General features: G+C 28.9%; 1 long non-coding RNA gene across 1 annotated transcript; it reads left to right on the top strand.

Moving 5' to 3' along the window:
• The first annotated feature begins 3,434 nt into the window (after positions 1-3,434).
• On the top strand, positions 3,435-6,390 carry LOC111038983. The gene is made up of 2 exons (XR_002605047.1): positions 3,435-3,583; positions 5,071-6,390. It is a non-coding gene; the product is annotated as an uncharacterized LOC111038983 (long non-coding RNA).
• The last annotated feature ends 7,161 nt before the right edge of the window (positions 6,391-13,551 follow it).

Below are 13,551 nucleotides of genomic sequence, written 5' to 3' on the forward strand. Positions count from 1 at the left end.
TTGTACTTATAATCTATTAAAAATGTCCATGATCCTATACCCTCCCACTATATATACATAATATGTATACACTATACACTACATACAATATTAATATATAAGGAATATATATATGGATACATTGAACATGAATAGCACTGGAAATTTAAAAATGAATAGTCAAAATTTCTTTGGAAGTTACTCTTGTAATAAACAATAATAATATACAATATTACAATGAACCTGGCATATAATTCGTGATAGTGATTCGGTTTGAAAAATATATTTTGAACGATGCTGTATACTTACATTGCTGTGCCATCGCCAAAAGATTGTTGGTGTTGCATAGTCCATGCACCAGTGGTATACCTATAGGCTATAGGTACATGTACACTGGTACCGACTACCGGTTTCCGTATTTCACGCAGTGTCGTGTCGTGCATATATTTATTTTGATTTCATAACATCTCGCCAGCGCACGTTAGCCTAAAATATAGAGCCGTTTTTTTAGGTGTGGACGTGTGGTAAAACTTTAATGTATAAAATCCAGTGACACGATTACGCGTAGATACAAATTTACACTAGCTGTTTTTATTTATTTGTGCTCAATGCATTTAATCGCACTATCTAAATACACGACCCGGTTATTCCCATATTATTATAGGTACCTTAAAAAATATTTTTTTTTTAAATAATTATCAAATACCTATGCAATTATGTTAAAGTTAAGAGATTATTTTATTTTTTCAGAGTTTATGCTAAACCTAAGTAATAGGTATTCACATTAATTCATAATTCGTATATAGATGATAAAAATACTGTATTGATAATTTATTTCTTCTTTATGAAGTTCAATTTGTTTGTTAATTATTACATAATATAGATATATGTATAATACTATAATAATCAATATCAATAGTAATTTGACGATAATATAATTAATATTATAGATTTATAGATTTGTACAGTATATAGGTATAGATATTACCTAAGTACTATTTTTTAATTATTCGATGAAATGGTGGAAATAATAGGTAAAAGAAAAATGTATCTTAATTTTAAACATTTTGGAACTAGTCAGCAGGGATTTAATAATAAAATCAAACTAGGTTATGCACCCCCTCTCTATATAGAACTATAGAAGCACCAAATATTAATATTTTTATCTATAATAGTTTCAGAAGTGTTAATTCAATATTTTATGCAAACACAACTATCATTTTATGTATATCTATTATCTAGATCAACTAGATCTGAATACAAAATATAAATATGAAAATATTGAATAATATGAAATATTATATTATATTTTTTTAACGATGACCTTGTTACTCTCTAAGCGAGTTAAAGCACGTTGACCGTGTATTTCTTTGTTGATACAAAATTCTCGAAACATCTGAAAATGAATATAATATTATATTTAATAGAAATATAATATAACAATCAGAATATTATCCAATTCTTGTATACTGAGTGGCTTATAAATATAAGGTATACCTACGTATAGTAGGTGTTTTTTCCTTTTTTTATAAGTATACTATATTAATATATATATATATTACCTAATACATATGTACCTACTCAACTAGCCACGATAATACCATTCCATAATAACAGCTAAATTCTAATATGGCCGTGTTTTGAATAAGCAACATTAATAAATTCATTTAAATTCATTTCTTAAAAAAAAAATAACTTATCATAAATCATAATATTATACCTAATAATTGCCCATATTTTATGATAATTAAGAATTATGCTCTTTATAGACTCACATTTGAAATGTCTATATCGTATATAGGTCCCTACCATTATTTCCAAACGATTTTTGATTAAAAATGAAAAAAACAGGGGCAATGCTCTTTGTAACATAGGTATACTTACTAATATCTTATTACATACTAATATACGATACCGACATATTTTAACACGAAATCATCAGCTAGAGCTATACGACGATGGTAAGTATCTATATGAACTTACTGTATATTATAGCAAGTTTTTCGACCACTTATTCATTCACTATTTTTGTTGTGTAGGTAGGTAATGTTATAACGTTTAATTATAAAAAAATATTCTTAAGTTTGCATATAAATCTAATCGATAGTGCAACGCATAATAATATTATATACAGATTAATGTCTCACTGTCTCAGTGTCTCACTATGCAGTTTGTCTTCGTAGTTCGTACATCATATACTTGTCCGGCGCTTAATAGCTCTATTATGTGCTGCAATCTGCACTCTACTATATTTTTCAATACACCCGATCCCTGTATAGTCAACAGTTAACACGACATGTAGAACACGTTACAATATTCACGTTATCAGTTATCATACCACACACAACTGCAGGTTTAATGGTTAATTTAATAAACAAAAAAAAATTGACACACAACATAATATACCTACTACATAACATTATGTCGTATAATATTTTTCTGATATTCTATAACCACTCAGTAAAATATGTTCGTATTCGTATAGGTATACTCAATTCTAGTACATCCCCGAAGATAATATAAATATAGATATCTGCAGTGTACCTATATACCTATTATAAATTATAATATTTGTGATCCTCTATGTATGCATGGAGCGTTTCAGTGATATAATCATCCAAAATCTGCTGCAGTAGGTACACTTCATTGTATCAATAATTATTGACAAAGTACAGATTGAACCCCCCCCCCCCTAATATATTATATAGGTACTGCTCTTTACTAGATGATAGCTAAACTATTAACACTCATAATCTCAAAAAGTGTACATATGTTTTAATTTGTATTATTTATATATGTAGGTAAATCGTGTTTTTGAAATTAAGACATTTCTTCCAACAAAATTAAGATATAGACAAAGAAAATTAAAATTAAAAATAAAAATGTATAAATAATTTATATTTTATAGCTTATAGGTCATAACTAAACTAATAAATTTCAGTAATTTGTTATTTAAAAAAAAAATGTAATTTAATATTAGGCTGATGAATAAATGTTTTACTTTTTTTTATTTCATGTTTTTTTTTATTTTGTAATTTAATAATTGCATATATGTACTGCTTCACGTCGTTAGTTGGTTCAGTATATCAACTATAGTTTATAGGTCTATGTTCAGTAGGTATATACGTTTTCGATTATTTTGGAGTATAGGAATTACAATAGATATCAGTTTGAATTTGTTTCACAGTATTGACCCACATAAATGGTTTTTTTTTTCATGAAAATTTAACCGATAAAACGCAGTCGAAACCACAACATCTATAACTCACATACAAACCTCTGATTCACGACCAGAATGGAATCAGCAACTGATAAAACGCATGGCGTGTGAATGTGTGATCCTATAGCCTTATACCATTGATTAAGGTTATAATGTGATAATTTAATCAATGCTTATACCCTCCATATATGGCTATATAATACGGTACGGTACACATTTTTTACAGTACTCTGGTGCTGGTTAATATTTTAATATTTGAAGAAAAATGGACCCACTCGAAAATTGCAGGCAGGTTGCGGAAACAATATTAACAATTCAAAACTTAGATAATAGCCATTGGTCATTTAAATTTGAAATATGAAAAAATAGTATTTATTATATTCAGTAAGTACCTACAACGGCTACAACTTAAGTTATATTATACTTTAATGCAATACAAACATACAATAATTAATATTTTGGTATTTTAAAATTGATAAAAATAAATTATAATTGTACATATAAAAGTATTCAAATATCCAATATTATTATACCATCATTGAACTACCCAATATTATAAAAAGTATTGTGCAAACATAGATTATTATGCTCTTAAAAGTTGAATGATAGTTTACCTATTTCACATTTACTCTAATATTAAGAGGACTATTTGTTTTCTCTCTCTGGACCATGTGCAACATAGACAAAACGCATTTACGTAAAATCATTTTTTCTATGTTTTTAAGTAATCTTAGAGTAAAGTCACCCATTACAAAAAAGATAGATAATAATATTTTTAATGGAATGACATATCGATTTTATATATTATTGTTATTTGACTTCGTATTTAACTTTCAAAATAATGTTGTACATTTAAATGATGTTTAAATTGTTTTGAAACCATATTTAGACAAATCGATATGTTATTCCCTCAAAATCAAAAATATTACTCTCTATCCTTTTTTTAATGGGTGTTATTACTGTTATTACTCTAAGGTTACTTAAAATCACAGAAAAAATGATTCTGCGTAAATGCGTTTTGTTTATGTTGCACGTGGGCCAGAGAGAGAAAACAAATAGTGCGCTGACATCCTCTTAAAGCTAACAATACCTAACATTGGTGCCGCTAAATGAAATTTTGATGTGCTGGACATGGGTCAGAGAGAAAAAACACATAATCCGTTGAGTGCTGACAACCTGACATCATCTGTTAAACCAATATAAAAAAAACCTACGGCTTTGCAACAATTGCGAATAGTTAACTGTCTTAAGGCTGATTAAAAATTAATATATTATTATTTATTAACAACAGTAAAATTATTGTTTAACAGTAAGTTAGTAGTTATTGACTGTTGTGTCATGCAACAAAATATTACGTACTTTAATACTATAATGACTGAAAAGTGAAATATATATATATATATAGGTATATATATTCCGTATGTGTTTCAGTGTGTTTCACTGTTTTACTATTTACTATTTTGGTTTATGCTTATAAAGTAATAAATAATTATAGTATGGCTGATTAACAAATAACAATAAAAATTAAAAATACCCAAGGTTATATTAATCATTACATATTTACATTGAAGCATGATCTTTTCATTATTACCAAAATATGTCTATCAATATTTGGACCAATCACAGCATGGCACTCTAAAATAGGTACACATTATACTCGTCGGATGCTGAAACAGACTCTTCCTATTTGTAAATCTTTTACAATATTGTTTGCGTCTCAAAAACACAACAATAATTTGAAGCCAAGAAAAAAATATGTATTAACTCTTATAGTTTTCTATTTTTTTTACTTTTTTTAATAACAACAAATACTTTAGAATTTTTATGTACACTCCAAAGCAAAATATTTTTTGAAATTTTTTATGTTGCAGGTAGATAAAAATTGAATTTCAATCCAGATGTAGTTAATAAGTTACAAGTGCTACAACTTATAATTGTTTAAACTTTAAATTAGGTGTTCGAGTGGTGTAACAGCGGTCCCCTCAAAATGTTGGTCCACTATACGTACTCGTTGCTCTTCACTCACCACTCATCAAAACTATTTAAATACCTCTTAGTTGTAGAATTATAAATTATAAGTTATAACCTACAAGGTTTGAAATTCAATTTGTATACATTAAAATCATCAAAAATTGTCTGTTTCGGAAATAGGAATATTAAATTTTTTGAAATAGTGATAACGTTTACTGTTAAAAGAACCACCCTGTATAATAATTAATATACTTGTATATTATTACGTATACTATTACTAACCCCATGTGGCCATGTGGGACACACCTGTCCACAGTGTGTCCGCATGCATTTTTATGTTTGTCCATCAAACTCATGTAGTCATTAGTCATATCTTAGGTGCATATACGCAGTTCGTGGCACATGGACTCTAATGTGACTCAACTTATGTCACCAGGAAAATATTGTAATACTATTATGTGCCACACACAAAATAATACGATGCACTATACGGTGGTTTTTGACGCTTCTCTTCGAAATGCAAAAAAAAATAAACTTTGAACCAACAATATAACCATAATATTTTTGTTATTATTATTGTAAGTTATAACCATCGCGTTATGTGTGCATGTTCGAGCAATATATTTATTTGTTTACTTTACACTTCACACTATATAAGCACAATATACTCCTAGATGTACGTGTAGGTATACACTATGATTGTGATGATGTCAAAGTCATGCGATAGTTTTCTGCAGGAAATCATTCGACTACAAATTACATTAATTACAATGCTCCATATCTCTATATGCTCAATAGCTAGTTCTTTAATAAAAATAATAGATAATATACTAATATATAATATTGATTACTAATTACTATTATTTATTAATAATAAAATAGGTACATTATTATATACAGGTTGAGGGTATTCAAAATGAATCATTCCATCATCCAATGCTTTACACCGGGGTTCCCAATAGGTCACCTGATCTTTTCGGTAAGATTTATGGTCGCTGTGGGACTACTTCTTCTGGGATTCTGTTCAAGATACGTTTTACGTGAATATCGCCATTCCTCATTACTCATTAGTGTCATTCTCAGAGGAGCTGGTAGGTTCATATTTAAAATCTTTAAAAAAAATAAGAATTGGATGTGGCTCATATTTCTTACTTGTCAAGTTATTCCGTTTTTGTATAAGTTTATTGTTTATTAAATATATACTAATGTTTTGTGACTGATGTTTACTTGTTCACTGTTTAGTTTTCAATACCATAAACTATTTTGATTTGAAGAATATGGTACCTATTTATTTTTATTTTCATATTGAAACAGATACCAATTATAATTCGTTTTAGCGAATATGTATACATATTGCATATTATAATATAGTGATACATTTTTAATTTATGATATTAAAAAAATGTCTGGGATTTCTTAATTAGCATCATAGTCCCAACTTAAAGTTAATTTCGTTAAGCATTAAACAGTGACGCAAATGGAAATACTGAAAATACTATGATAGAGGTGTACTTAGTATTTAGTATTTACTGTAACTACTATGCTTACTGTATACGAATGACTAATTATTCTATTATACTTCCAACATACATTAAAGTATTTTTCTCGTAATCAATAACGTTGCCAATAACAATTTAATTACTTCAATATCAATAGGTACTTAAGTTGTCAAAATTAGAAAAAAAAATCTAAGAAATGAGTCTCATTTTAATTTAGTTTAAAGTACGCCTGATATCTACCTCAATTTAAATGGCTTACAAAGATGTGAAGACAACACCACAACATTATATAGGTACACGTTTCAAAGTTTTAGATTATGAGTGGTTTTACAATAGCTGCAGTATATAATATTTTACGCCTCTTTGTGGCATTAAAATGCTCATATGTGTAGTATGTAGGTAAAATATTAACTACTACTTAGACTGCAAATATATTTCTATCATTTTTGAAAAACTAATAAAACATTATAAATCATAAAGCGTAGTATAGCCTACATAACACATAATATGTTTACTGTTGTCTGTTTGATGTTTAGTGTTTAATATATACTAAATAGCAATACGCCAATACCTACATTTAGGCGATATCGCCAGTATGATGCAATCACGCAGAGCATCATTGCATAATGCAGCTTGCTAGGAATGCTTATATACCAGGAGTGACCAAACTTGTTTTGACTTCATCAAACGATCTTCAATCTTTTGAATTCTGATACTCTATCCTTAAAGGAGTCATAAAAATACATGCTACTATTGTCGACAACGGCGGTCATTACTCATTAAGATTTATTAGGATTTAGAAGTATTACTAATGAGTGTATTTAGTACCTAGGTAATCAATTCTAACAAATGTAGATCGACTTTTAAATCGTCAGCATATAGTGCCGTTTGGTCACCCCGCCTGCTAAATACCAGTTGTAATTTTAACAAATTATATTGTATGTATTATATTTCTTTTATACGTTTACCACGACACCAACGTGAATTAATTAATATACCTACCTGTCCTACCTACTCGGTGTGTTTCTATGTGTGGTCCAGGGGTGTTGAAGGCGAGGGCGCATAAACTCAGCCAGGAAATATAACAGCTAAAATGTGGATGTAAAGCACGATTCTGTACTTTTTACCTTTTCGGGGACACGATTCCGTGCGATTTTGATCAAACAATGGATTGTCAAAATGACCCCAAGAAACAACACGATTACGACATAAAGTACGATTTTCTGTGCAATGTTGCCATTTATTATTTTCATTAATATATATACATATTTAATATTTTTATGTTCAAAATCTGTTTTTATTTTTATAATATAATAGCGCCATTGATAATGAATCGACCAGATGCATGATAAAGCACCACCCCTTGAATCTTATAATGTGTAAAGCAACATAATATAAACGCATACACAGATAAGTGGTATAAGCCGGTTATGGAGATTAAATAATGACAATGGCTTTTTCTTTTTCCATATTGACTATTTAAAAATTTGATTTCTATAACCCACCTCAATTTATAGACAAAATGTCGTGGTTGATGACTGGTGACTACTAGGTATAAAATGTGTAACGTACAACGGCGATAGTTAAGATATATTTTAATTTATCATAAAGAATTAAGATATCATATCTTATGATACGTAGGTACAACAAAGACTTATCTGATATACAACGATTGTATCGCTGTTGTTGCCTGTTGGGTTGTATATGTTGTATAAATGTTATAGTGTAATAGTTACTTAAAATGTTCGATAAGTAATAAATACAGTATAATACACTTAAAACAATACATTTTAATATTTTTGATATAGTCGTGAATTCGTGATATGTTTGGCAAAACAGCATATTATCCAAGTTTTGTCAACTTAGAGATATTTAATGATGTGTACAATGTAAAACGCTATAACTTAGTCAAATATCCACGTAACCTTATGAAATCTGGCAACATTGCACTAAAATCTTTGGTACGAAACATACGCGATCGTGTACCTTAAAATGTGTACAATTTCGTTCGTTGATAAGGGCGGAATCGTATTCTTCACAAATTGATTTCATGTACACTCCTTCAGTAAATAAAATCAAGTAACAGTATACAATTAATCCATAATATATTATAATTTAAAAAAAAAATCATAATTTATATAAAAATATAATCGTAGTAATAATAATAGTTACACGTAATTATACCAAAAAGTATAATTTAAAACTTACAAACAAAAATAATAATTGTCCGAACAATAATCATATAAAATTGTAATGTGTATTCAGTTGAAAAATCATAATAAATAATTGTAATAGTCATACAATATGCACGTATACTACGTTGTGTTATATTTTAATATTTTGAACTATGAACTAAAATGATGTGATATAATTTGTAGATATTCTAATTTCTATTCTAACATAAATCCATTATCATAACTATTTGTGGTGTTCTCTAACGCAATTATTTTTTTTGTCATTTTGAATTTTTGATTTTATTCGGTTGGGATAAACTATTTAAGTTTTATATAAGTAAGATACTGGAGAAGTTTCCATATGACCATTACCTATAGGAAAAAAATAAAACTGTCGGAGTTAACGTTATAGGGTAGTAACCTTTAGCTTTTTACTCCGTAGCTTTTTTAATCTAATCAGTATTCTGGGGGAGCTTACAATCGACCAAAAGAGTTGTAGCCCTCCCCAACACTATAGAAACATTTAAAAAATGCATTGAGTGTTCTTTAAAGCGGTGAACATTTAATTTTATTAAGAAGAGGGGATTAAATGATGCATATAATATATTAATTTGCTTATTGGAATTCTTCACACAACACAATAAGTTCTATCATAGACCTCGTAATTAAAATATCCTGTCTTACTGTATATAGTGATATATCACGATGAGTATATTTTTCATTCTAGCCATTTAAAAAAAGAGTTTTTATTTTGTTTTTGCCCTTATGGGAGGCAGGAGACAAAGATCCTTATATCCCTTACCCCTCCCTCATTCATATCCTTCTGGTTGTGTGAATGTATTACCGTTGATTACAAAACTAGTATTTATAATCAATGGTATTACGTAACTACGTAAGACGTAACTAAAATATGTCCATTTCTTAAAATTAATTAAAATTGTAATTTGTATGAAGGTTGTAGCAAAAATCTAAAATGTTATATCTTATATGTGTACCCTGTACGGCATAAGCATAACTTTACAAAACTTATAAGTTAGGAGGAATGCTAGTTTAGTTAAACTTATATATATGCAGGGTGGTTCATCAAGCATGCTCACCCACTTTTTTTTCTTCAATAATACAGTTATTCAAAATCTGATATTTTTATTTTTAAATATACTTTAAGACCAAATTTTCAAATGATTGAGATTTTTATACTATAGGTACTAAATTAGTGTCATGTGGAGATACAAACTTCTGTTTTTCAAATGAGAACACCCCTCTTCAACAATAAATTATACAATAAATATTTTTTCTGAAATTGTTGACGTATCAAAATCAAAACTCGTACTAATAGTTTTTGAGTTCTAAGGTTAAAAGGTAATGAGTAAATTGAAATGAGTTTATAGGATATGGGGCCTATGGTGATTTGAAAATTGTAATCATTTATATATAAATATATTGATGTACCTACTAATAATTTGTGAAAATGCCCAAGTATAATAAATACTAGATACAATTTTACGTCTATTTCATTTTTACGTAAAACCAGTTATAAGAACTATTATCCTTAATATAAAAATTTGAATAACTAAGAAATTACTCTTTCGAATTTTGAATGTGGTACATCAAAATTTTTAAAAAAATTATCCACTAGGCACTAATTCATTTAAGTAAAATTGGGGTGTTCTTATTTGAAGAACAGAAGCTTGTATATCACAACAGGTCACTTCTTAAAAAAATTCAAGAATTTAAAAATTGCAAAAATCAGAATTTGAATAAATTCATTTTTAAAGAAAAAAATGGAGGTGAGCATGCTTAGTGAATCACTCTGTATATACCCTATAACAAATCATAATATCAACCACCTTCGCTGCCTATAAAGCAAAATACTAGCTACTCTACTATACCTACTGTGATCATAACTTCGTTGTAGCGTTTCCTTCTATACCTACAACAGTTTCATTTTTTTGGGTGGGAGGGGGGCATAACATTAATAATAATCATTTTACACACACATACTTTTATTTTGAGTGGCTAAATCGTCTGAACCCCTACCCTATGCATTTTGAGTACACATAGTAATAGACACTACCTACTACAATGGTACCTAAATACTAGATACTATAGTCAATAGGTATAATTATAGACAATATAGACAAAGTATTATAGTATTATTACTATTGTATGTGTATACTATATATTGTATACTGTATAATCACGTAAAACGTATATTTATATAAATAGGTACCTGATACATAATACATTATATAAACAATTTATTTTATCAAACACATATGAACGATAATCATAAATCTGCTTAAAGTAAAGTTGTCAAAATAATGCATTTATATTATAAAGGCAAAAAATATGAAATATTCAACGAGAAAACGATATATCTTTTTCACGTATATATTTATATTATATATTGTATTCTATCGTATTTTGGCGGATAGCCACCGATCAGATTATCTGAATGACTGAATTAATTTGGCAGTTGGCACAGCAAAATATCAGTTTATTCTCAAAGGCATGGTCGATATATTTTTTAAACATTGTATAATTTAATTTGAAAAAAAAATAATGAATTGTGTATGAGCACATTGCATAAACTAAAAACTATATAGTTAGCTATATTTATTAATTATTATGGCCTATGATAATATGATGTACATATTAAATAAATAATATTAATTATAGATAATGAAAATATCATTAAATATATCAACATAAAATACAATTCATAATGGCTATTTACTAATTAGTTATCCAGCTATAGTTATATTATAATAAGTGGTCTCACTCTTATAGAATACATATTATTAACATAGGTACCTATATGTTATTATACATAAATACATTTTTTTATTTAAGTAAAAGATAATTTTAAAACTAAATAAATATTTTAGTGGACAATTTTTTAAGATTCATACCTAACAAAATAATATTATTTTTTAAATGTTGATTTATTCTTATTATATAAATATTTATAACAAATTAATGATCATAAATCACAGCTTTACCTACTCTATGCATATTTTGTTATAGAAATATAGACTACAGCCTACAGGAAATATAGAAATTATATATTCTAATATTATTCATACATATTAATAGACTGTCCAAACTCCGAAGCATCAATATTAGGTACCTACTACCTATACACTAATTGGTGATCCATGATTGATTATATAGGTACAACACTAAATAGTTATTTAAATATGTCACACACACACACACACACACATCTACACAGGGAAATTCTTCAATCATGCTCACCCCTCTTTTTTCTTCAATAATGCAGTTATTCAAAATTTTATTTTAAGAATTTTTAAATATACTTACCAGGAGAACATATTTTCAAATCATGTTTTTTCTCCCACTAAGAGTTAATAGGAGTATCCCGTGAACTAAAAATACGGGTCAACATTTTGAACGGGATACATCAACATTAACAAAACAAATTATGCACTAAATAATTTTTATTGAACCCCCTTTCATTTAAAAAACAGAAGCTTGTTTCACCGCTGAACTTGGAAGTACTTTTGGGTTCACTTTAATACTTTACATGTATGCTCCATAATGTAGTACAGTTTAGTGTCATAGGTAGGTACGCTACGTTTAGACCAATGTATTAGTTATTGGCATAATATAGCTCAGTAAACAATATAATATGTAATACCTAATGGATATCTACGACCATACGAGGATATACCTAGGTACCTCATACGAGTCATACACAGGACGCATATCATATATTTTATTATTATAAATTATTACGACCGTGTACGTACTATCGTTCCTACCTAATCTGATTTAATTATAGGTAGTATGGTTAATAATAATGATATGGAAATTAAAGTGTTCGTAGGTAGGTATACAACAATGATAATATTGTGTGCGCTCAAGTGCTTATAACTTAAGTTTAATAATCATCGCTATAATAATATCATTATCAAATGCGTGTGATTATGATTACACCGCGCCGTAAAGACATGTTGTACGGATATTGCAGACGAGATGGGTGTGAATATAATATAGGTACGCGTAAATAATATTATTTGAGTTGTAGGTGCGCGTAAAAACGGCGGGAAAAGAATGTAATTACTACTCCGAGCCGGCGTATTGCTGTTGCCGAGTGGCGACGTCGAGAGACGCACAATATAATATTATTTACACTATATTATTATTATAGTAGCGTAGCTTCCGGTTTGGGAATTTAATGAGAAGAGAGAAAAAAAATTCCTAGTGCCAATAACCCCTTAGCAGCCTGCGGTGTCGGCGGCGGTGGAGACGCGTGTGGTAAGTACCGTAGGTACCAGCTATATTGGCTGTATTCGTGGTTTGGTGGTGGTGGTAACTGGTAGGAGTGGTAGCTGCCTGCTGCTGTACCGCCGTGGACCAGGAACCACAAAAAGTGGAAGACCATAATAATATTGTCATTACATAATATACATATTATTATTCAAGACGGTCACGGCGCGTGTAATATGGTAGCCGTAGCTCTGGCGATCTTGTTTATACTCTATACAGCTGAAGACCTACCTATAGAACCCGTGTATATTGAAGGTCTATGCCCCGGCAATCCCGCTTAGAAGGCATAGCCGCCGCGTAGGATAAACCTGTGTTCATTATAGATATACGCCCTACGGTGGTTCGAGGACTGTAAAAAAAGCGTAGAAGAAAGGAACGGCGAGAATAATTTTTTTATGATATCTATCAACGTACC

This window comes from Myzus persicae, unplaced genomic scaffold (assembly GCF_001856785.1).
Source record: "Myzus persicae strain clone G006 unplaced genomic scaffold, MPER_G0061.0, whole genome shotgun sequence".
In the NCBI taxonomy this organism is placed as follows: domain Eukaryota; kingdom Metazoa; phylum Arthropoda; class Insecta; order Hemiptera; family Aphididae; genus Myzus; species Myzus persicae.